This window comes from Notothenia rossii, assembly GCF_949606895.1.
Source record: "Notothenia rossii genome assembly, chromosome: 5".
Taxonomy (NCBI): Eukaryota; Metazoa; Chordata; class Actinopteri; order Perciformes; family Nototheniidae; genus Notothenia; species Notothenia rossii.
The window spans coordinates 30,503,064-30,530,623 of NC_136903.1; the positions used below are offsets into that span (position 1 = coordinate 30,503,064).

Genomic DNA, 27,560 nt, shown 5'->3' on the forward strand with positions numbered 1-27,560 from the left:
ACTCAGCACGGATAGTGTGCGCAACATGATTGCAGCGTCCAGGCAGCTCCCGTTCGAACATATGCCTTGAGTTGCACATAGCTCCAACGATCCATCACACACACACACACACACACACACACACACACACACACACACACACACACACACACACACACACACACACACACACACACACACACACACACACACACACAATGTGTTTAATATTCATGAGAATATTTGTCATTGTTCAAATGATAAACATTTGCATTAAAGCAATGTTGTCCACTCATATGTTGATAAGAATATTACAAACTTGAAAAATATCCCTCTAAGGTACATTTAGAACAGATAAAAAATGTGCGATTAATCGCGATTAACTATGGACAATCATGCGATTAATCACGATTAAATATTTTAATCGACTGACAGCCCTAAAAATTATCTAACATTAGGTCAGGAAAGATCATAGATTGTTGTTTTGTTTTGTTTTATTTATTATGTTTTTTATTTATTTATTTTTGGATTAGATCATAGATACGTCCATGAGTTAAGAGATGGAATGATATGATGATTCACACTCATGTACAGTAGGTGGCGGTATGCACCTTAAAGTTGTTTGCAATCCGCCAAAATACCGAGAGAAGAAGAAGTCAACTGGTTTGCCAACGGACAATTTACACCGAAGAAGAAGAAGCGAACATTTCTGGCGGGTGAAATTTAGAGTATCAGATTACATGCGATGTCTGACTCTGAGAATTTAGTAGTTTGCCTTATAGAGAGGCGAAGTCCCGCCCATCTACTTCTGACCCATGGGACCCCGGAAGCGGTAAATTATACATTGACGTCAATGGAGAGAGAAAAGTCATCTTTCAATCCCGTTTGAATTGTGCCACGATTGACACATATGATGTTTGTCAAATTAAAAGAACATTTTGCAAGTCAAAAAAAAAAAAAAGTGTCGTAAAACTGTGAAGTTACAATTTTTTTGGTGTGAAACTGCTCAGTGAACTACAGGTCTCTGGTCTCGCACAATACGCGTCACCATCACAAAGATGGCTGTCACGTTAGTAAATTTCACCTGTTTCTTTCAGAATGAGGCGAAAAAGTATAAAACGAGGTGAAAATCACTACAAGTCTGGGCATGTTGAGAGCTGTACATATACGAAAGGGAGCGGTTCTGTAAGAGCCAGCATGCGGGACCGGCTTTACAAGGTTTCGGTGAGTAATATGAGTGCAATGTTTAAGGTTAATGTCAGCTAGCTAACAAGGTACACTAACGTGTTTTGTTTTAGCAACTAGTTTTCTCCTTAAGAACTTCGTGGTGTCTGTGTATGCTGTGGATAACATTAGTGTTCACAAGAACAAGATGCACTCCCGTGTTTTGTTTTAGTTGCTCTTCAGATTGAAGCGGCCAGTTTTATATCGACTATATGTGTGATCTCCTTTTTACATCTCGTTGTGTCATTTGAGTTTATTTGCTGTGTGTAGATTCAAGGATTTTGGTTATCTTGTCCAGGGATGCAAACTTGTCACCTTTCGGCGAAATTCTCCGTTTTGAATCCAAAATAGGTCGTTTGTGTGATTCATGTAGATCTGCAATAAAAATATTTTGGGGTATGGGAGGGGGTCTGGGACCCGGATTAATGTGCGGCCGCGAGCTTTTTTTATATATTATAATGAAGTGCGAGCTGTGTGCTCGAGTCTTCCTGCCTGTCGGCTCTGCTCATGATGTATAATAAGCCTCTGCTGCTCGGCGATGATGGTCTAGCTTCAGCAGCTACATTACCTACGGTGCGTTCGTTAATATTAACTGTGCGTCCGGAGCAGTGTTGGGTGTAACGCGTTACAAAAGTAACGGAGTTACAGTAATATATTACTTTTTGCTGTAACTAAGTAATGTAACGCATTACTAATGAAATTTGGGTAATATATTATCCGTTACAATGCTCAGTAACGCAGTTACAACGCATTTTAACCCGAAATTAAATGGTGTTTTGTTGAATGTACTAACATAGCGAGACATTCCGACACCAGACAAATTGTGCGGGTAGATTAGTAAACCTGGTGTGTTTACCCTTCAGGCTTCGCGTCGGGATCTTCGGGGCAGTTGAATGTTATGCACCCTCTATTCAAAAGAGAGAACAGAGCGAAAAATACATTCAACAAATTGTGTCAGGTGCGCGTGACCTGCTCCGCTGCGCGTGCATCATTCACAAGTGCTTCCACAGCAGTGACAGAAATCTGATCTGTGGATAATCAAATACGAAAATGGTTAAAGCAACCATCACTAAACGCCAGCAACACTGCATCTACTGCAGACAGTAGCAACAGGTCAGATGGGGACATCACGTTACCCTCCGTTGTGGACACTAGCTTACTCCCTTCTGACTCACCGCCCTCGCCCCCGGAGCAGCAATCTTTGTCGCCCGAAACTACGCTGCCCCTCTGCGGCCCGCAGGTGCCAGGATACCACGGCAAAACAGAGCCTGCCCAGGTATGTCTAAACAAGTACCCGCCTGTACAGTGGGGTTAGGCAGTCATTTTGCAGCTCGTGGTATAAAAATAGAGAATGGCTAGAGTATTCACGTGAAAATAGAGCCATATTCTGCCATGCCTGTAGAAATGTTGGGTCAAAAATAATGCATACAATAGCACAGATGCCTTCACCACGAATGGCTACAAAAAGATCTCATATCCCAAGCTTATCAATGAGCTGATGTTGCAGCTGAAATGTTCTCCAGGTCACAAAGTCAACCTCACATGATGATGTGATACCAGTTTTTAAGCACAGTAAATATCCTCTTCCCAGAGATGGGACTAAGGTGATGATGTAGTACATGGTTTTAATAATACTTTTGCTTTTCAATGTTTGCCATTTCAAACCATGAGCTGGTTCAAATAATATTTGCCTTGATTTACAATATGTTCTCATTTGTTTTATCAGTACAGCTTTGAAGCTTTAGACTATATGAAATATTTCAGGATTGCTCTTTTAACTCACTTGAAATGTTCTCACTTGCTTGGTTTCAAAACATAACAGAGGCCATAATCTGTTCATTGGGGACCATCAATGCTATTTTTCATTGCTGTTGCCTGCCACTATTGCTCATGTAAACCTACTACTGCTGCGCCCCCTGTAATCTCAGAGGCACCCTGAGTCATTTTGTTCTGGAACCGGGCCTGTACACGGCCATATACTAAACAAACTACAGAGCCCATTCCGTGTCCTGTTATGGTTTACTTCCTGTCTGCCTTCTTCTGGTGATTTATCTGACGTCCAGCGCTTCGTCTTTTAACCTCTTTTCCTTTCTCTTTCTTGATCCTCCTTAGAAATCTTCATTATAGTCCTTGACAGTGGCCTGCACTGCTGTATTAACAACGTGTCACATGTTAAGAATTTTCAATCAGAATCGAGTATTCAACTAAGCCGTGTAATACAAGTTGTTAGTAGCCTTAAGGACCTACAGTTGTTATGCTATACCACATTGCCCTTCACTGGATGTACAATAACTACATTTTAGCATTTAAAATACCTAGCCATTCTTTTGCGGTTATTTTGGTGAAAGTAACTAAAAAGTAACTAAAGTAGTGTAACTCATTACATTTCAGAGACAGTAATATTGTAATGTAACTTATTACTTTCAAAAGAGAGTAATAAGTAATATGTAATATATTACATTTTGGAAGTAACTTGCCCAACACTGGCACAGACTGGACCGCTGGTGAACAGCTGTTAGAACGGGCCGTTCAGGTGTTCAGAGTAGAGCTCCGGCAGAGCGTGATGTGCACTGAAAAGTTTTTTTTCTTTTTCGTCGCAATATTATCGTTGAGCTAGATAACTAGTATACATTGTCACTATCTGCTAACGTTAGCTTTAGCCTTCGTTTTCTAATCGTTTTTTTCATAGGCTATAAACAGAGGTGGTATAAGTATATATCTTGTACTTGATTAAAAGTAGAAGTACTCAGTTCTTGTACTTGAGTAAAAGTAGAAGTACCAGAGTGTAGGAATACTCTGTTACAGTAAAAGTTCTGCATTCAAAATGTTCCTCAAGTAAAAGTAGAAAAGTATTATTATCAAAATATAGTGAAAGTGGCGACAGTAAGTAGTCCTTGTGCAGATTGGTCCATTTCAGAATAATATGATATGTTTTATAATGATTGATCATTAAAGTGTTATCAAAGCTGGTAAAGGTGCAGCTAGTTTGAATGACTTTGTATACTACAGCGTAGCTTTTGGATTTACTCCAGGTGGAACTAAAGTCTGATTTAACACTTGATTATATTTTACATCATTCATCCACATCTGTAAAGTAACTAAAGGGATTAAATACATATAGTGGAGTAAAAGTACACCATTTACCTCTGAACTGTAGTGGTGTCGAAGAACAAAGTAGCAAAACATTGAAATACTTAAGTAAAGTACAAGTATCTCAAAATTGTGCCCAATTATAGTACTTCTTGAGTTTATGAACTTAGTTACTTTACACCAGTGGCTATAAAGATAGAAAGACTAAGCCTTGCACAGACGCATCAAAATACATTTTCAAAATGCTCAACAGTGCTGCCAAAATTATAAACTGACTGCTACACAATTAAAATAAATGCTTTTTATATATTTCTATTAGATGTGACTCTATGGCATTTCTATTATTATTAACACTGCTGCTTTAGTTGTTCTGACTGCTAAGATCCTCTGTTATTCCTAATTTTAAAGCCGATATTCTGTGGGGTCAGGGGGCTCGGATCCTTATCACCTTTTTCATACCTGATGAGTTTGCATCCCTGTTGTCAATTTGTTTGGTTATCTAGGCACAGCTGTGTGTGACTCCCTCTGGTACACTGGTATGTGTTTTCCTAATGTAGAGAGCATTGATTAATTAATAAACTACACACTGACTCTAGATCCTGACCAAATCCTTTTTTGTTGATCAAATGTTTTTCAAAAATGTATTGTATATTATACAACAGCTGCACATCACAGACCGGAGTCTCTGCTACTGTGGACCACGAAGGAGGCGATCATCATCCCCATTCCCAAAGACCCTTGTTGGAGATTTGGAGGATGTTGAAAACCAACCTCGTCTCCGCGTGTCGTTTGCTAAACTGGGTAAATTCGTTAAAAAGGAGGGATTAAGAAACACCAGAATGCAAGTGAAACAATAATCCGGCTTTAATGATACAAGGTAACAATACAAATACATCACCCAATCTCCTAATCACGAAGCACTCTGCAGAGTACTCCGGGCTCAGGTTCCACTACCGTGTGAGACAGGTCTCAGGAACGGCCGGTGAAAAACAAGAGCGCGAACCAAAGGAAAACACAGTCTTTCATACTAAAACACAGGAGGAGGAGGTGTACGTGCTTTCCCCCAGAGGTCATCTTATTGGCAGAGACCAACACATGGCCTGTCGCACCCAATCAGTGCGACACAGCAACTTGTAGCCAGCACACACACATCTCCTTTATGGCCCTTGGTCCCTGAGTCCATCTTCCCGCCTCCTGACTGCCACACACAAGTTAAAAGTATGTTTTAAGATATAGTTGTTATAGTTGGCTAAATATACGTAATACATGTTAATTACTTTCATATCAATAACAACGAGGAACACATTACCTATGCTCTTAAGCAGTATTAGAGATGCTTTTCAAATAGTCAAACTTCTCACAGGCTTACCTATAGCCCCTCCATTTGTTTGAGCTATTGTTCACATCTTTACTTCAAATAAAAGGTTTCACATTGTATATTTCCAGCTTCCTTTACACATACTGCTATTATTAACACAAAGTAACTAACCACACACCTCTATTGAAAACAAGTCGATTCCCCTGACAATTGACCTGCTGAACCTCTTCGGAATGTGTCCCTCCCCCACCTCTCTCGTCCCTGTCATAAAAACTGCTTCCATTTCATATAGAGTAATAAAAGATGTTTAAGCTAATTTCTCCACAATGTTTGTAGCCATTTAGTACCCACACATGAAAGAATAAGAACAGAGGTATAGTTGACCAATAATCATGTAGCATTTATATTTACTTCAATGAAAACACATACACATCTGCTACAAGATTGTGTCACGCACCCCCTTCTTTTACGAGGGAAGCATTCCAGCGTCTGGCACTATTCCCAAATATGGTGTCCCCTTCTCACCTCTCTCTCCATACACAAGGACTTCACCTCAATATATTGGGGGAGGGAAAAGATACTTTGTCCTTTCTAATTTAACACACATGAATATAAATAAGGTGGCATTAAAAGGAATATACCAGATTTAACTTTCCTGTCATACCACGTTACTTTAATACTTCAAATAATTCAAATAATCCTTCAATTCCCCCTTTTTGGTCTCGCATTAACGAGACCAACACACATAAGACATTTGAAACAAAACTACTGTCCTTCTTTAATACTGTGTCTGTCCCCCTTCATTAAACCTTTGAGAACAGAAAACAACCTCCAATGACAGTGAAGAAACTATCAGAGTGAGAGCCTGAGTGCCAGACAGCAGCATCCTTGCGTGTTGTTGAATCATCAGGGCCCCCCCCCCCCTCAGCGGAATACGCCAACAAGGGCAGCTGATAGGGAGGGGGAGATGCGGCCTTTCCTTCAAAGGTGGAACTGATTAATCTGATCAGAGAGAAGTAGACTCCTCTGCTGCCTCGAGAAGTCCCCCAGCCCGCTGACGCCTCCTTCCAAGTCGTCTGCTGTAGGGATGTCCGCGAGGTCCTTCTCCTCCAGTCCGCTGATGCCTGCTTCCAAGTCGTCTGCTGTAGGGATGTCCGCGTTGACGATAGCCAGGTCCATCCTGATGTCCTCCAAGGTCCTAGCCGGAGTGTTCCTCGCCGCACACTGGCTCCAGTAGTACCAGATGTCCCCCTTTGCTCCTCGGCGGACGGCATGAGATGTCCTCTGGGTCACTCTGTAGAGGCCGGAGAGCCTGGGGTTGAGTCACGTAGGCCTGACGAACTCCGCTGTGTCGGCCTCCTGCTCCTCGGGTCCCCCTTTTGGCGTCAGCAACCTGTGTGGAGAAATCTGATACCCACCCCTCAAGTCTACGCTCAGGGCTTCTGGGCCCTCAGGGGTTTGACCCACCACTGGTAGGCCGCTTCAGAATTCTAATACTTGGCCTGTGTCAACAAAATAAACCCCAACATCTTCAGGTGAACTAAATAACATATCTCAATAGCTCTGAATTCCTGACAAGCATCTGTGTTATTATAAATGAAATCTTTGAGATCCCATTTAAAATCTAAATATAATATGAACCGCTAATGTTTCTGGTAAAGAAACACACTAATGTTATGGATTAAAAACAACTAAAATCATGATACTGACAAAGTGAATAATTTCCATGCGAGACTGCTTCTACCTGTCACTGCTTGGATATTATCAAGCTGAAAAATGAATACAGAAATCCAACATACTGTCATCAAATGTCTATCTATTATGACTTTAAATTAAATGTACATCCCCATAATGATCTAAACAGTCTATGGCTTTTACTTCTTTACCAGGCTAGTTACAAGATGTTGTCTAAATTAAATTCTATCTCATTACATTACTATGTTTTAACTTAGCTGTAATATGTTCTTTCTACATTTCAAACCTCAGTTACTTTAATACCTGTTGAAATATTACAAAATTGTTTTCATTATCACAGTTCACCTTCTCATTCTCATTCTGGAATGACATCTCTCTCAGTAGCCCCTTGGCCACTGATTCTGCATCTGTGTTACCTGTTATAACTCAATCAATATTAGAAACATGTCAACATTAATCAAACAGTATCTTATCCCCAGATATGGAGCAGGTTAAATCTAAAACTGTCAATCAATGGTCAGATTGAACATCTGAGTTGGGGCGGCAGGTTTCTTCCAGTCCCTAAATGAAAATATCCCACACTCCCCCTTTTTACACATGTAAACATGTGTAATAAAATCCTGTATGGGAAGAAAACCTTCAGGTAACCAGTGGTTATAAGAAAATACCAAACATCATTCACAAAAGTACATCCATCATTTTTCACAGTAAACACTCCAGGGAAAATAAGTGTTCATTTCCAGCTGGCAGTCCTAAAAGAAACAGAATCTTTAGATTTTAGTTTGAGTTTTACATTTGCAAACCGCCAACTCCTGTGGGAATTAGAAACGGGTCACATGTGCATTTTTCCAAATGTGTGGAATTGTAGGAAACCTGTGTTTCCCATGGAGCTCCAAAATAATGTATTAGTCCAAAGACATGCTCGGTTAGTTATTGTTTTAGAATCATGCAGTTACACTGATCACATGCAGAAATTCATTCACACCCACACTGTCAGGTTGTAAAGTCAAGTTTGGTCAGCCCCAGAGTCAGTCATTGATAGTGCTTTTCTCAAGTCACACTGTCAGTCAGGGTCAAAGGTCATTTGGTCTCAGTTTCATTGGCCATGTGTCGTGCTCTGCAGAGACTTTGATATTTCAGCATAGGCCAGTATCCTTTGTCTACAAAAATCAGTCATATATGGAGCGCCATCATTTATCAATTCACGATTACCACCTTAAGTCAGATATCTCTAACTTGTCATCGGGACGGCTGCTTCCCACATTTCCTGCAACTTGGTACAAAACTCACTTCATAATAGTACTACTACTACTGCAATTTATTTACAACTAAGTAGTATTAAAATGTCTAAGAAATCTAATTCAGAAACTTGTGTACATAACTATTATCTTAAGTCAAAACATCACTAGGATCTGTGTAGCTCTGCATTTCATAGCTCATTATACTCATTTATCTTCAATTCCGGTCTACTTAAGAACAATGTTAAACTCTTTAGCAGTGTGTGGAACCCTGGGTGTCCGAACATGCAACCATCACCCTTTACTCTATCAAGGATTAAAAACAGTTTCCATCCTAAAGCCCTCCTATGGTAATAACTATGCCACAATGGTGAAATCAATATTGTAACAAATGAAATCACTGCTTTATTCACACATGAATAAAAATCTCTTGAAGAATAATTTATTAATATGATGGAAAGATTGAAGAATATGGTTCTACACTGTGCTACTCCAAAACACCCCCTGCTTAAAGTGTAGTGCATATTTCCCTCATGTCTCCCCCTTTAACCCTCAGTGTGTTTTTAGGATGATTTTCTCATTTTACATTAATAGTTTCCTCTTTACTGCTATTTTGAATTTACCAATCGATTAATTCATGGTTAATACCTCTTTTTATCTTTACTTATTTATCAAGTCAATTCAAGTTCTTTAAATGTGGTGTCTTCTATGTGCGTTTTGTGAATAAGTGTGTTTATGTGTAAACTCACTCATTCCCGTTCTCCTTTTCTCCTCCCCTGGTTGTCTCAAGCCGTGACCCCGACCTCCTCACTTCTAATCGACGATGCCAACTCCTCTGATTCTGTCTTCTCTTCAGTCCATCAGCTCTTGAATCCATCCGCTGTAACTGTTTTAGGCAGCCTTTGGCCCAGTCACATCTGCAGCCAACATCATGCCACTGTTCTTTGCACTGCTTTGCATTTCATCTCCCCTTTACAGTCTCTCTGCTGCTTCATGGAGGGCGGATTCTGCTCTCATGTCCCCCACTCTGCTCCTGTGCCAAATCTCGTGGCTCAGCTTCATGCCCTGTCTGAGGGACTGATGAGAGTATTTCTGTATGTCAGCAAGCGGTTTGGTTCTGGATGCCTCAGGTGGAGACGGTTCAGCTCCGGTTCTCTGTCTGTTTGATGGAGAAGGAGGAGCCTCCTTTTGGGTTGGGTCTTTTGTCTGCTTGGAGGGACGGGGTCGTAGCCTTTCTAACTCAGAGGGGGAGTCCAGGTCCCGAGACGCATTATCCATAAGAAATCTAGCACGCTGAGATTGAATCAATCCAACCCTTTCCACTCTGTCTCTTTCTAATCATACTATATGTCTTAGTTGCTAAATGCCATCTAAACAACACCATTAATGTCTACTAATGATATTACAAAAATTCCCTCTATAAATTGTTTCATCCATTGTTACATATCTACCCAACCTGACTCTTTCAGGAAACCATTTTCTTCCATAAATTGAAATACCTGTTTCAAGCATCACATATTTCACACACTACGAAAGAACATCTCCATACTTTCTCCAATATTTTAAATCCCACTGTTACCTAGAACAATAGTAAACCTGCAGAGCACACTGATCAGATCACAGTAATATAATTTGACTCAAGTGTAGGCCCATGTCTACTTTCCATTTTACTTATTACTTTTGGTGAATATTCATTTATACTGTCTAAATTCCTTGTCTATGATGTGCAAAAAGTTAGAGTATAAAAATGTGTTTTTCTCAATGTATTTACACTCCACGGATTCTTGAGTTTACTCATCTCCTGGTGTTGTCGTTCCTAAAAATGTTAGCAAACACAAAACTCCCACTACAACATTTATAGATAAATTGATCTAGCAAAATGAACTCTTTTCTAATTCAAAATGTGACAAAAGAACAATGATTTGTCCTTCACAAGATGGTGGTCTAACAGAATGACTCTTGACCTCATGGGGTCAAATAGATTTAGCCATGAGGCGGCTGACTTTAAAATGAACTGGGACAAAGAAACCACGTGCATGTGGGTACATTATAGTTTAGAAATATAACACAAAACAACACTACTTAAAAATAATAACAATTCAAATGACTTCTGGTGAAAAGCATGAAGAACAAAACAACTTAATCTACTCTCAATGTTCATGTACACCATCACTGTGTATTTAATCAGTAGTTACCGGTTGTATCCTTAATCAAACTATTTCACCATCTTCACTTATTTTAGGTTACTCATTCAACAATATGACATTCTCCCGAATAGTAGTTAACTTTATATAACTTTTACTCTCTATATTTTAGCAACAACCTTACTTTTCTCTCTCTCTCTGTCTACTCTCCAAAACATCTCATTTCTCCTGACCACAAGTTTCTCATAAATCACCCCTTTGTGTAACCGTGTGAGATGGCTGGAGTAAAACCTCGTGCAGGACCTCTGTCATGCTTAAACATTAACAGATTCCCTCTGACAAACTTACAAAAACCTTCTCTTTACTTTCTACTCTTTTGTTCCTGTATTTAATATAATTTTCCCCTTGGAATATAATTAAGTACAATCCTTAGTTAATGACAAATACCATGAAATTCACAACGCAATGCAACGGTATCAATCAGTTCTCAAAGACTATATTTAAATAGCAGCAAATCATTGTTTCTTATTTATTTCAATATATCTTCCACTTCAAATCACACCTTGATCTGTTAATTTTCTATGTATTTCACTCCAACTTCAGATCACTAGAGAAAAAAGCAAGCAGACACACTCCGGGCTGCTGCTGCTGCTCTCGAGAGGAAAAAGGGTGGGGGGAACTCTCACAGACAAATACTGACACCCCCTTCTCTCTCCCCCGCTGTAGCTCTCAGCCTCTCCTTTGGAAAAGGGGGGCTTCTTTCAACAATTAACACTTCTGCTATCCTTTTATTCAATTTTTTTGCTTGAACCCACTGTCCTCGTAAGCTCTCAACTCACGCTCCTCTCGTTAAAATTTTCCCTTCATTATGACTTCGTATCTATTCATCTGACTTAGGCTGTTTCTGTTACCAGTAAATATTCACAGACTTCATATCTATTGATCTGACTTACTGTCCTTGTTACCAGTAAATATTCACAACACACCAAAGGATATAGTGAGGCCCGGTCACTTCAGAATGACTTTCTGAAGTTTGCGTTACTCTCCTTTGGATCACTTATAACAAATAACTCATCTCCAGCCCCGTCGAGCTGTGGATTCGTTATTTTGGGTCAGTCTTATATGGAGACTTAATACAACCAACTGACTACTCTTAGACAGTCTAACTGTGGGGACTCAATACCGCCACTTCCAAGCCAGGGACTTTAATACCCTGCTGGCCTGCCGAAACTTGATATCCGGTTTTAACAACTAAAACACGCATTTGCATTGTTACTATAAAAAACACTGTAAACTTCGTCTGACAACCCTAAAATTTGGAATATGGTCAAATCACAGGTTTCGAATTAAATCGTGTCTGCTCACCTGGTAGCCTATTGTACAGAGCTCTGTTTGTAGTTGTCAGAAGAGGCCGAGATGTTTAGCCCTGGACTATTCCGTCCGCTTGCCGCTGGTGGTCTCTTCCCCGAAAACACCCCACTCAGAAACGTCGGGTCACCATTTGTTGGAGATTTGGAGGATGTTGAAAACCAACCTCGTCTCCGCGTGTCGTTTGCTAAACTGGGTGAGTTCGGGAAAAGGAAGGGATTAAGAAACACCAGAATACAAGTTAAACAATAATCCTGCTTTTAATGATATACAGTAACGATACAAAATACAAATACAAAGAAATCACGAAGCACTCTGCAGAGTACTCCGGGCTCAGGTTCTACCACCGTGTAAGACAGGTCTCAGGAACGGCCGGTGAAAAACAAGAGCGCGAACCAAAGGAAAACACAGTCTTTCATACTAAAACACAGGAGGAGGAGGTGTACGTGCTTTCCCCCAGAGGTCATCTTATTGGCAGAGACCAACACATGGCCTGTCGCACCCAATCAGTGCGACACAGCAGCTTGTAGCCAGCACACACACATCTCCTTTATGGCCCTTGGTCCCTGAGTCCATCTTCCCGCCTCCTGACTGCCACACACAAGTTAAAAGTATGTTTTAAGATATAGTTGTTATAGTTGGCTAAATATACGTAATACATGTTAATTACTTTCATATCAATAACAACGAGGAACACATTACCTATGCTCTTAAGCAGTATTAGAGATGCTTTTCAAATAGTCAAACTTCTCACAGGCTTACCTATAGCCCCTCCATTTGTTTGAGCTATTGTTCACATCTTTACTTCAAATAAAAGGTTTCACATTGTATATTTCCAGCTTCCTTTACACATACTGCTATTATTAACACAAAGTAACTAACCACACACCTCTATTGAAAACAAGTCGATTCCCCTGACAATTGACCTGCTGAACCTCTTCGGAATGTGTCCCTCCCCCACCTCTCTCGTCCCTGTCATAAAAACTGCTTCCATTTCATATAGAGTAATAAAAGATGTTTAAGCTAATTTCTCCACAATGTTTGTAGCCATTTAGTACCCACACATGAAAGAATAAGAACAGAGGTATAGTTGACCAATAATCATGTAGCATTTATATTTACTTCAATGAAAACACATACACATCTGCTACAAGATTGTGTCACGCACCCCCTTCTTTTACGAGGGAAGCATTCCAGCGTCTGGCACTATTCCCAAATATGGTGTCCCCTTCTCACTTCTCTCTCCATACACAAGGACTTCACCTCAATATATTGGGGGAGGGAAAAGATACTTTGTCCTTTCTAATTTAACACACATGAATATAAATAAGGTGGCATTAAAAGGAATATACCAGATTTAACTTTCCTGTCATACCACGTTACTTTAATACTTCAAATAATTCAAATAATCCTTCACCCTGCATGGCATGGAAATCTCCTCCTCCTGGAACAATTCTACACCCAGCATATGCTCCCTGTGTTGGCCAGTAGAGAGGAGGACATTTAAATAAACATACTCTTAACACCCTCGGACTCTGCGTTGTGTTTCGTATGTGTGATGGGGTGTTATGCAGAGGGGAGGAAAACAGTACACAGCAGATTGGGATTGTGGTGGAGATGCTGGGCAGTTATTTAATTGTTGCGTGTAATTATTATTATTATACTAGGTGCTTCTTAGTTATTCCATCTTTTGCTGTAACATGGATCTGTGTGTAACTCTATATTTACTTGTTATCTACCACACTTCCTTCTACATCATACACCATCATTATACATGGTGTATATAGGATATATATATATTTGTATAAATATCTGTCAATTGTATAATTTTATTTTTCGTATTTGGGATTTCTCTTTTGTCCTCTCAAATACACTTGGCCCTTTCTCTTTTCCATGTGGAAAATGGCAGCTGCATATTCTGCTTTTCTCGTCTGGCTCCCTGTCTGCTCATCTACAATGAGACAATTATATAATTAATTACTAATAATCATTTAAACCTGTTATTACCAATATTTCACAAATTCTTCATGTAAACTTAAGAGCACAGCTGTATGTTGAGTGTCAACTTTGCTTGGTTGATCTTACTGGAGGGCAGCTACATGGATGTCGGTGCAGTCCACAATAATTTTGCAGTTGAAGGCAGAATTAATTTATTATTGACTCAGAATGAAGCACAACTTCATGTCATACAATACATTGACTTTATTTGTAATTGTGTAAAAAAATATGAGCATTGATTAGCAAGCAGGACCTGCAGGAACAGAGAATGGTGATGGATGGAGCTGGGAAGAGAGAAGAATAAAGAAAACAGATCAACTTTATTATCGGATATTAAAAATTCAATTTCAAAACAAGTTGCCGCTCGTACAGTTTTCTAGTATGTAAAGATGATTTCACATGACCAATGCAAAATATCACACTCAATACATGTGTGTCTCTGGGGGGTGCATTGTGCCTTTGATGTATATAAATAATATACCATAACCAAATACTATTACGTACAGTGGAAATCAGGTTGCCAGAGCAGGTCAGTCCAGTGTGCATGTTCCTCATGGTCTCAGCAGTTACAGGTGAGGTAAAGAAAATAAAAGAGAAAAAGGTCAGTAACAACACTTTAAAGTAACAACAATGAATAATTTTCTATTTTAATAATTTTCTCTCAGTAATCACTCAACTACTGTCTTTCCAACAAACAGATTGACTCACTCTCACTATCATCACAATGACACATGTCCAGATGAATGTCATGCAAAGCTGCCTGCCTTCCTTCCTTCGACTCTCCCTGAACGGCCTGATCTTTTAATGTTCAATGTTAACCATTTGTGCAAATAGCATTAAAGAGCAACTTGCAGGTTTTTATTTTTTCTACATTTATGCTTAAACTTGCTTGAAAATTACAATTAAAAAAGTGAATGCAGGATTTGATATGTTTTACGAGACATAAGGGCAGGAATTCAGAGGGAAAGGAGCAATTTTGAGCTCTGCTCTTAAAAACGGCTTTTTTTTAAGGTCATACGTCAAACGCGTCATATTACATCACACAGGGGACACATCTCCGCTCTCTGACCGCGGGTATAGTAGAGTTGCGTTGAGTAGAGCGGTTGTGTTTTAAGGAGCTGGTATTTTTCGGTAGTTTTACATTGGATTTCACCATTTGTAATCATGGTGCAGTATTGTGTTTGTGCAGGTTGCACAAATACCAGCCTGTCAGGACATCGAGTCCACAGTAAAAAGGACCGGAGCTAGCGTTCGTTCCTGGGTGCGTTGTGCATCCACCTCCCTGCAGCACATACTCTCCACAGCTTTATCAGGAAACCGTATTACTTCTCTCCCCCCCCCCCCCCCCCTTCGCTGCTCTCTCTTTCCCCTCCGGTACACGTTACCGTAATGCATAGTGTGGAGTTTCATTAGGTAACGCTGTGGTGGCTGTACTGCTCCAGCCGCCTCCTTTGTGTTTGTTTGTTTCCCCCTGTCTGTGTTGTTTGTGTGTGCGTGGTGGCTGTCACTCCAGGCTCCCGGCTCAACCTCCACTCACCTGCTGCAATCAGCTGTGCACCCTCCCCGACTACACACCTGCTTTCCATCAAGCCATTTACAACGGCATATCAACGGAGGCTCCACAACCTTTCTCTGCCAGATCGTCAAGTATCAGCCGTATCTCGCGTCTCTCCTCCGGTACACAGCACCGTATATTATCAATGCTACTTTAGTTATAGCCTGATATATGATAGCTAACTTTACAATGTTGTGATGTGACGTTAGCTAACATTCTGTAGCTAACGCCGGTCACTCACCAAGACAGCTGCTCTGTTCTCCACTGGTTCTCCTGACACCTGTTAGAAATTAAAATCAATGTTTTGATGGTATAATGTATCTTAAACATACCGTCAGTTCAAACGCTCTTTTATACTGAAAAACCAGAAATTCTTGTGCACAAGCAGTTAAGCTTTTATTCTGAAAATCCTTCATCTACGGTTAGCATGTAGCATGTGGCTAATATACGATTTCCTAAAGAGGTGAACTGAGGAGCGAAATGACTTGGTGTGGTGAAAACCGAAACCTACTGATTTAACACTACAACGATAGATGTCGAGATACTACCATGTTGAATATTAAATGAAAGTACAGTTTATTTGAATACATTATTGTTTACAGACGAGAGTAGCATGTGACAACATCCGGAATGACCGGCAACCAAACGAGCCGAGAAGTATTGTTTAGAGTATTGATTACAGCGTTTAGAATGTGTTAAATGAAAAGTGATGAAAGAGAATATGAGGAGAAACGGCGTGTTAAGCATATATTGAATGTGAAAAGAACCTATCCTCTGTTTAAATGCAATAACGGACATTGGAGACCAGGTGAGCCGGCTGGCGGGGAGGAGCCAGCAGAGGATATATATAGCAGCGCCGGAGGAGAGATCCGCTGTCTTCTTCTTGCTCAGGAGAACCAGATCACAGCTGTTTTCTGCCGGAACAATATTCTGTCTGTAACACTACCGCGCCTTTTTTAATTAAAGTATCCCATTTGAATCTTTTCAGAGACTCCATTTAGTCTCATTTTAAAGCTTCTCTCCTGGACGCGAGAATAAAGAACATATTTAACAATTGGCGAGCTAGCCCAGGATCTCGCAAAACCGGGAGAGACTACAGCAGGCTGCTTGCTGGACCCGCTGGCATCCGTTCAGCACACAGAGAGCTCAAATCAACTAGGTATGGAGAAACCTGTTATATCGAATTCTTCAATAGTTAATGTAGGACAATGTTAGTTCTGTGTGTTTGACGGCGGCCAGCGGATCCTGAAAATAGCTGTGCAATTTAAGTTAAAACAAGCCTAAATTGATAAATATTGGTAGCATTACCACGTGGCGTTGCTTTGTTACAGGCAGGGTGAGTTCAATTTCTTTTTTTCTATTTAACCCTGCATGCTATTCGTTTGTCTGTTAGTACATGTCGGCTAGAGGCCAATCACTATATGTGTCTTTTGTGGCGTTTTACGTTTTACGTGAATGGTTTTAGGCCATTAAGCAGTCGGGACTGCTTGAGGCAAAGACACAGCCAAAGTTTGAAGCTAAGGTTATTGGAGTGAGTGTTTTGTGTAACAACAGCGTGAGGCTGTTTTAAAAAAGTCCTATTTCAAGGGAAAGGCCTGAGTAGTTTGAAGCTCTCAGTGGTTACACCATTCTGTTTTTCAAGACATTGCGTTGTGGATTACGGCAGGAAGTGCGACATTCGTGCGTTAGATAGACGATATTCTTCTAATTGTGTTTGCTTAGCGTCCTATTTGTCCCATAAATAGCGTGTTTAAACAGAAGAAATGACCATACTGGCTCTTAAAGTCAAAACATTTACGTACATGGGTAGAGGGCTATGACGTAAGGGTATGAGGCCCATTTATCATTGTAAACTAAATGGAAATGTTATTTTAAACTACAGTGTTGTGTGTTGAATTTACTAGACAAAATATCACCTCACCAATTTCAACTCCAGGTGTTTTCTCAAATCCCTTTGTTCTTCAGGTCAAAGGTTGGAAAACCAGTTGCCATTTTGTCTTGACCTCATGTTCACGGTGAGCCACACGGCAGTCACCATTTCATGAAATGCTAATTGAAGTACTCTGTTTGCTTTAACACACTGAGGCTAGGCATTCCATCTTCTAAAGAACATCATACTTCTTGTTAGAGTTAGAACTATTGGAAGTACTTCTGCTGGTAAATGTGTATTGGCGGTTTTGTGAATATTCTTCTTTGCAAATGTGTTTTGGCGGTTATGTGCTGTGTTGTTTAACCATAGTGTAAATTCCTATTTTAAAGATATTTTTGAGGAAACTAAGTTTCTCCTTTGTTAAAAACGAGTCAGTTTTGAAACAGCTATTCCCTAGTGGATTAAGCTGGAATTTAAAATAGCGCACTCTGGTGGTAGTACAGAATTATTACCCAAATAGCGGAAACACCATAACATTGTGAATATTCTTCTTTGCAAATGTGTTTTGGCGGTTATGTGTTGTGTTGTTTAACCATAGTGTAAATTCCTATTTTAAAGATATTTTTGAGGAAACTAAGTTTCTCCTTTGTTAAAAACGAGTCAGTTTTGAAACAGCTATTCCCTAGTGGATTAAGCTGGAATTTAAAATAGCGCACTCTGGTGGTAGTACAGAATTATTACCCAAATAGCGGAAACACCATAACATTGTGATTTTGAACCAAATTCATATTTCAAAGTCAAAACCATACACGGTACAACTTTATTTTAACATTTCATATTTTAATTTTGCATATTTTTTATATATTAATTAACTTTATTAATATTTTACCTTAAACTTAAACTTAAACTTAAAAAAAAAAAAAATCTATAAAAATAATAAAACTTTGAGCAAAAAAAAAAAAAAAAAGAAAAAAAATTAAAGTTCGGACGAACAGCAACGAAGGTGCTAGTCAGAAGATTAGTGCTTCATCTTTGATAAGTTCATAAATAATTAGAGAACATGTCACCAAAACAAACTAAGTTGAGACTAGACGCAGGGCCAGGCTCAACTGCAGATATCAAGGAAAGGGTAAAAATCAGATCCGATGCTTTAACAGTTTCAAGTAAAAGACAGAGGACATGGAACCAAATGGAGAAACTGTTAGAACAGTGGCAAACGAGAGGATTGATTCCAGCAGATGATCAACCTGGACCAACGGAAAAAGCTGTAGTTGAACATGAGAATGCTGAATATCTACAACAGGAAAACGCATGGATCAAAGCCGGACAACCCTCTTGGTATGGACCTGTAAACATTGCTATGAACAGAGCTGAAAAAAGAAAAGCTATGGTTGCAAGTCTGGTATTCCATCTGGAAGATGCCAGCCAAGGATTGACAAACAGCTTACATGTGGAAGAACTCGGCAGAATAATGAAAAAGGAACTCAACAGAGGAATGGAAGAGAGACGAAAGGCAGTTGAAGCCCATAATGACATTGTTGCAGATAGACAACAGAGAGAACAAGAAGAACGAAGAACCGGTGCATATACCTCCATACCATTGATAGCGGCTGGAAGAGGAGGATTTCGATACAAATCATGGACTCACAGGGACATGGAAGCATTAGTGTCAAAGCTACCTCCACTCACGAAAGGAGGTCAGAAGTGGGTGAATGATCTGAAGAGATACACAGCCCAGGACCACCTGTGCTTGGGAGACATGAGGGCCCTGCTCGGACGGATTGAAAGACGACTTGAAGTGAGAGCAATAGATTCCGAGGCCAATTGCACAAATGACCCAGATGACACTCCATTCAACTACATCAGGTCGAATTATTGGGCTGCTATTCGTCACATCTACCCAACAACACGGAGTTTAAATGCCCTCAACAGCCTGAGAAAAGAACCGGGGGAAGACATGTATGCCTTCCTGAAGAGATGTGAAGGAGTGTGGGAGGACTCCACTGGAGAACGAGTATTTGGAAATCCAGCTACATAGAGCCACATATGTCACCACAGGAGGGAGAGGTTGAATGTTATTTAAAAGATAGTGAGTAGAATATTGCATTTACACAGAGCATCCACAGATTAGAAGTAGTAGCAGACTATTTTTGTAATTATGAGAAGGAAAATACATTACGAGTGATGTTGTTCCCCCACACAGAAAACTATTGTGTCCACACAACTAGTGAGGTCAAGAAGACGGGCTTCCACCCAAAATATGCAAGGGGCGGCGATACACCTGACGTGAAGCTGTCCAGACCTGAAAACAGAAACTCGATTCTGCTGTGGTGAAGTCTGGCTACAAAGGGAGGTGTCCGATAGGGTCGCTTGTCTCAAACCAGTGAAGAAGTCAACAAGAACCCAGCTGAACTAGAGAGTGACTGTTAACGGGAGAACAGTGACGGAGCGACGGAGACTGGCCCAACATTTTCCAGCCAGTACATAGATGGACCCCGTCAGAAGACCGGGGCTGTGTTTAAAGGGGAACTTCATTTATTGTTAGCCAGAAGTGCAGTTTTTAATCAAACAATTATTTGATTTATGGAGTCAGATTACATTTTTCTCATAAACACAATTTTATAATCGGTCTGAAGTGTCTGTTTTAAGGCATGAGCCGCAGATTAAATAACATAACACTGATTGAGAGCTTGGATGAAGAAGTTGTAGGGTTTTTACAACAGTTTCAGGAATCAGTCTTTATTTATTTATTCTTGAGTAACTTTACTGATTTGTGGTGTTGTGCGTAAGGCAATATCTCATTTGAGTGAGGGGCACCAGCCCTTCATGCAGGTCACTCTCTGAGAGAATAGTTCATATTTTCCCTCCAGTTTGGAGAAATATTATTTTATCATATGTTAGTTCAGCAGTGTCAACCAATCCTCTAATCCTAGAGTTATCGAGACGCATTAGCGACACCAGAGGTATTGTTTTTCGCAGCAACGATGACGCATAATAACATTACAAAAGCCATTATTGAAACAAGTAAACTATTAGAAGTGCTAATTGCTGATTTTTTTTATAGTGAATATGCATTTATACCATCAGAAAACCATAAATCATACGATATTTTTGTACCCCTTGTGGGTACACGGAGAAGTTATATTTATTTAATGCAACGTTATGAGTTTTACATGTCCTGTACAGAATAGGGTAATCATTGCAATATTAATTGAGCATTTTATGCTCAAAGGAGGGAGTGTCATGATTATACAGATATGTTGATTTCAGTGACGTTGTAGTTAATAAATAATAACATGTTGTCAACAAGAGGTATGCCGAAGCTCGGGCCTTCTCCAAGGAGGGAGTGGTCCAGTTTTAGATATTAGACAAATAGAAGTGGATGAATATGTCAGAACTCTGAGTAATATTATGCAAGTTTTGTCTACACAGCAGGCTAGGAAAACTACAGAGATACCAGACGAGACACCAGAAGAGACTCCTGTTAGGCCAGGTGATTGGGTGAGGGTGAAAGTTCACAAAAGACAGTGGGCTGATCCCCGGTGGACGGAAGCGTGAAAGGTTGTAACAAACTTCACACGCGCTCCGGTTTAAAGGTAAAGAAAAAGGAGCAAATTGACACCACCTCACACATTGTCACCCTTCACTGGCAACTTCCAGAACATTATTGGGAGTTAGGACTGATTTGGCAGAGCTGGAACAAAACAATAAATAGAAATAAGATAAAGATAGAAACAGCTCAAAAGACAAATTGTCTATAGATTTTTATAGATTGTACATTAATGTGAATACCTATTTTTTGTTTTACATCTGTAAAAAGAGTCCAATTTGTTATGTTATTTTTGTACTCATTATTTAAATTCTGTAACAGACACAACCAGGTTTAAAATAGAGATGATGAGAACAAAGCCAAACCAATTGTGGGGTCCCCTAGGGATAAGAGTCAGAATAGCATTGTTGATTGTGCTCATTACACTTGGCACCTTTCTGGTTGGAAGGGGAGTACAATATTATGTAAGACATGGATCCATTAGTTCACTCATAGAATGCCCACATCACTAACAAGACTCCAGCTGTGTTTCAGAGACTTTCACTTATCCCCAGAGCCAAAAGATCAGCTGAGCAACAAGAGGAGGAGTTAGAAATACTCGGTCCCAAACAAGAGGCGGTTATAATCAAGATGATTCACCCCCTTATATGCAGTTCTTGTATCAAATGATGAGATGGGTTTAAGTGATTGGGATATGTAAGTGATGGGGATTTACAGATTAGGGGAATCTCTAAATACACTGGATCCATGTTTTAGTCTGTACCAGAAACACCCCCTGTTAAGCTATGAACAACCGATCGGTGACCTGAGCACAATTATTGAAAATGATTACAGTTGACACAGGCTACTAACCCACAAGTACAGCTTTGTACGTACAAACTCTATGAACAAGATTCCCCAGCAGATAGTGGCGACATTGCAGATATGTCCAGTCACCAAAGTTACTACGGTTCTAAATAACAGTGAGATTTAAAGTGATGGAGAAAATATGGAGACGTTCTTTTATAGTGTGTGAAATATGTGGTGCTTGAAACATGTAGGTATTTAAATTTATAGAAGAAAATGGTTTCCTGAAAGAGTTAATTGGAATAAACATGTTACAGTGGGTGAAGGCAATGTTTAGGGATATGGTAAAATTATTAGTAGACATGAATTGTGTTTAGATGGCATTTAACAACTAAGATGGATAGTAAGATTAGGAAAATAGAGTGGAAAAGGTTGGATTTATTTTACCTCAGTGTGTTAGAATTTAACTATACGTAATGCCTTCCGAGATCTCTCTCTCTCTCTCTCCGCCTGTCAGAACGCTACGACCCCATCGTCCAAGCAGACAAAAGACCTCACCACGGAAGACTCCTCCTCCTCCATAGAACAGACAGAGAACCAGAGCTGAACCAACAACTCCAACGCTGCATCCAGAACTATCTCCACCTGAGGCACCAAGAACCAAAACCAGGTGACATAAAAAGGCACACTCTCATCGGTCCCCCACAGGACATGAAGTTCCAAGCTGAGCCACAAGATTTGGGCACAAGAGCAGAGTGTGGGACATGAGAGCGGAATACGCCCTCCATGCAACAAAGTAGAGACTGTAAAGGAGGAGATGAAAAGCAAAGCAGATGGGACACTGAAGAGAGTTACAGCGGAAGGATCCAAGAGCAGATGGACTGAGGAGAAGGTGGACGGAGGAGAGGAAAGAACGGAGGAGTTGGCATGGTCCGGCAGAATGTGAGGGGGTCGTGGCTTGACAACCAGAGGGGGAGAGAAGGAAAACGGGAGTGAGTGAGTTTACACATAAACACACTTATTCACCAACGAGAAATACGTAAAGAAAAAGATTTATCAGCCATGAATTAATCAATTGGTGAATTTATAAAGAAAAAAGAGGAAACTATTAAATAACCCTAAAAACACACTGAGGGTAGAACATATTATTCAATCTTTTCATCATATGAACAAATTATTCTTTAAGAGTTTTTTTATTCATGTGTGAATTTGGGGAAGATTGAACTTGTTACAGTATAGACCTACAGTTTAAAGGAATGGTTTTAGTAACCACTCTATAAAAGCAGACAAATCTTTATTTGTATGGAAAATGTTAAAGGTAGAGCTAGTACCAAGCCAAAGATGGTGTTCCAATCTAGAGTATTGATTTCTCCATTGTAGCATGGTTATTACCTCAGGAGGGAAGATTAAGGTGGAAATAACATTTGTTTTTCGTCCAAGATGTAGAGTTTTAAAATGACACTGGGCAAAGAGCGAAAGCAAAGTTTAATTTAAAAAAAAAAAAAAACTAATGTAGTTGGGAGTAATACATGCGGGGCCTTGGATCACTCATTGTGATGGTACATATTTGTTACAACAAACATCGTTTAGGGAGAAGGGGTCGCTCAACCCACCCTGCAGATGTTTTAAATCTTACTTGCAGCTTCAGAGGGAGCGCACGGCACCAGAGTATGAGTTTTAAAAGACAAGCGCCACCAGCTCCTAAAGGTCATCCATTCACCTGATGACCTGACTTTTAGAGATGTTATTTCAAGGAAAAACATATCTGCCATAGGTGTAAATTCCTGAATTAAACTACAAACCATTAATGAAATGACTTCTGTTTTTAAAATCCTTGTTAAAGGAGGGAGTAATTATCACATGCTCGGGCACCCAAGGTTCCACACACTGTAAAAGGGGTTAGCATAGTTATTTAAGTAGACCATAATTGAAAATAAATTAGTATAATGAGTTATTGATATTCCACCGGTTTTCACACCATTTCAGGGACTTTATCACTGCATTAGAACAGACCACCCAAAGGTACTGAGTAGGAACTTTTAAGTGATGAAACTCTACAACTGTTGTAACTGACCAAAATCTTCTCCCAGAAATGACTGTCTAGAATGCCGTACCCCAGAGTAGAACGCACAATGGCCCCTTCTAGAGAACATATTACTTTCATACCTTAAATGGTATGAAAGGAGGGAGGGTAAATTTCTCAGGAGGAGACAGTTACAAATGCTAGCAGAACAAGACGACCCACCCCGTATACAGATGTGGATGACAATGATGAGTTAGTTTAAATGATATGGATGTTCGGAGATGAGATTGATCAATGAATGTCCAGCCGATGTGATTCTTTAAATGATATCATGTGAAGAAGTGAGCAAAATTAAAATGGAGTGAATCCATTTCAATTTACTTCATACTATTCCAAGATAGTATATTTTTATTATTCCAATTAATTTTACACTATTCTAAGATAGTCCATTTTATTTGACTTTATTATTTTATACTATTCTAATATGGTAGATTTCATGTTGTATAAATCATTGCTATTCTAAAATGGTTTGTTTCTTTTCACTTTGTAAAAACAAGTGCCTTAACACTGAGCGTGGTATGAGAACGGTTTCTGTGAAAGGAGGGAGGAAGAAATGTTCTGATACCAAGCCATTGCTGCTATTTTGAAGAATGATATTGAATGTAAACACTAGAAGTTATGCACAAGGGAAAACTTTTATGTTTGAACACAGACAAGAATTTATTTTGTATTTTTGTAAAGCCGGCTGTGAAACCATTCCATTTGATTGTATGTTTGTTAATATGAGATATGTAATATGCAAAGTTCAGATGAAGAACTCATTGATTTCAGTATTATACACACCTTTTAGGTGTGTAAGGAGGGACTGTTAGAAATTAAAATCAATGTTTTGATGGTATAATGTAGCTTAAACATACCGTCAGTTCAAACGCTCTTTTATACTGAAAAACCAGAAATTCTTGTGCACAAGCAGTTAAGCTTTTATTCTGAAAATCCTTCATCTACGGTTAGCATGTAGCATGTGGCTAATATACGATTTCCTAAAGAGGTGAACTGAGGAGCGAAATGACTTGGTGTGGTGAAAACCGAAACCTACTGATTTAACACTACAACGATAGATGTCGAGATACTACCATGTTGAATATTAAATGAAAGTACAGTTTATTTGAATACATTATTGTTTACAGACGAGAGTAGCATGTGACAACATCCGGAATGACCGGCAACCAAACGAGCCGAGAAGTATTGTTTAGAGTATTGATTACAGCGTTTAGAATGTGTTAAATGAAAAGTGATGAAAGAGAATATGAGGAGAAACGGCGTGTTAAGCATATATTGAATGTGAAAAGAACCTATCCTCTGTTTAAATGCAATAACGGACATTGGAGACCAGGTGAGCCGGCTGGCGGGGAGGAGCCAGCAGAGGATATATATAGCAGCGCCGGAGGAGAGATCCGCTGTCTTCTTCTTGCTCAGGAGAACCAGATCACAGCTGTTTTCTGCCGGAACAATATTCTGTCTGTAACACTACCGCGCCTTTTTTAATTAAAGTATCCCATTTGAATCTTTTCAGAGACTCCATTTAGTCTCATTTTAAAGCTTCTCTCCAGGACGCGAGAATAAAGAACATATTTAACACACCTCAGCTCAATTTCTCTCCGATGGCCGTTATTTCTTCTAATCCTTGGCTGCTCCTGGTCTCTTGGACGCCTAGCAGGCTCATAATTGTAAGGTCATGGTCCGTCATATGCATTCGAATATTCATGTTCAACTTCTTCTGTGTCTCCTGTGTCGAAACTAGCATTGGGATCCATGTTTATTAATACGTTACACCGGCCGCTCTCCCCCTTGTGTCCCCCGTGTTACGTCACACGCGGGATGTCACGTGCCGAGGCTTTTTTATGCGGAAGTGAACATTTCTTAAAAAAACGACGCCAGATGTCACTGTAGTGTATATTTCTGTATATATTTTTGAAAATCTAGTGTATTCATCATTTTCCTACACATTTATTCACAGGTGTCTTTAACCTGGAAGTTGCTCTTTAAGTAGAAAATATGCTAATGTGGCGTTAGCCTACCTTCCGCCCCCTTAGCACCTGGTGAAGGGGGCGATAGGCTACTCTTCAAATGTTTCACAAAATACTTACCATCATGACTACTCTTACTGTTTAACATTTTGGTTTACTTCATGTTAAGGCTAATACAAATGACAAGGCTAAGTAATGTAATGTAATGCTAACTAACATGCTCGCTACTAGCTAGGTAGCTAACTTGACTATGTTCCATGCAAAACATGTATATTACCTGATATGTTTGGTCCAACGACTCCTGGTCCTTTCATAAGACGGGAAGCGATAGAACGAGCAAGTGGTATGATCTCTTTTGTGATTACAACCTGGTACAAAGCACACAGGCATCTTGTAAAAGTGAATTTATTGGAGCAATCTCTTATATTTATTGGAGGGAATAAATCAGTCTTCTTCTTCCTCTTTGCTTTGCGAGTCGCAACCAGTCTTGGAGCATTATCGCCTGTGACATCACTTACGCGACCCAGAATGCATTTGGGATTTGTAGTCTTTCTAGTTGCGTATTTTTCATAGTCTTATATTTCAACAGTTTTACAACAAACTTTGACTTTTTTTTACATGGAAATGATTGTTTAAGATTGACAAACATCCTATGTGTCATTCGTGGCACAATTCAAACGGGATCAAAAGATAACTTTTCTCTCTCCATTGACTTCAATGTATAATTTTCCGCTTCCGGGGTCCTATGGAGGCTCCCGGAAGGGGAGGGACTTCGCCTCTCTATAGTCCTTCTCCTCCATTTTCTTCCTCTTCTCGAGTAGTCAGTGTGGTGCTGTTAATTTAGTCTGGTTCTCTGGATCTGTGAGCTAACCACGCCCCGTTCGTTTGCATATAAGGAATGGAAATGTCTCATTATGAAATACAAGTCACCTGAAATAAATAAATGCGTCATTATGAAATACAAGTCATCTGAAATAAATAAATATGTTATTATGAAATACGAGTCTCTTGAAATAAATAAATGTGTCATTATGAAATACAAGTCTCTTGAAATAAATAAATGTGTCATTATGAAATAAAAGTCCAATGAAATAAATAAATGTGTATTTAAATGTACATGTATACATATTTATTGCCTCATTTATTTATTTCAGAATTTATTTCATAGGCATATTTATATATATATATATATATATATATATATATATATATATATATGTATTTATTTAATTATTTATGTATTTATTTAATTTTGGCTTAAATGGCATTGCATAGAGCAGTGGTTCTCAAAGTGGGGTCCGCGACCCCCCGGGGGTCCGTGGCACTCTGCCAGGGGGTCCGTGAAAAGTTGTCAGATTCATTAATTTAAATTATCATGATATCATTTTTTTTTCATTTTTTTTTTTTTTACAAAAGGCTTCATAGTTCAACAAATAATATTTTATTTTTTTAATCTAAAATAGTTCATAGATTACGTTCTAATCTAACAAATCTATACATTTAAAAATCAAGCGCGTCACTCGTTACCATGGAAACAACAATAACTGGTACGTCAGTCAGAGAGCGCCACTGCTAGCATCATAGAGATATAACACGGCTAGCATACTACGAAGATGGACCGATTTTTAAAACGACAGGTTACGGCTACAAATGAAGTAAATGAAAAACAAAAAACAAAAAACAAAAGTAAGGAAA

The 27,560-nt window shown here is 39.5% G+C and overlaps 1 long non-coding RNA gene across 1 annotated transcript; it reads right to left on the reverse strand.

The window, feature by feature from the left end:
- Positions 1–5,133: 5,133 nt before the first annotated feature.
- LOC307039267 lies at positions 5,134–13,544 on the reverse strand. Its single transcript, XR_013808190.1, has 2 exons — positions 12,819–13,544; positions 5,134–12,647 (listed from the first exon to the last, which is right to left on the reverse strand). It is a non-coding gene; the product is annotated as an uncharacterized lncRNA (long non-coding RNA).
- Between the last annotated feature and the right edge of the window lie 14,016 nt (positions 13,545–27,560).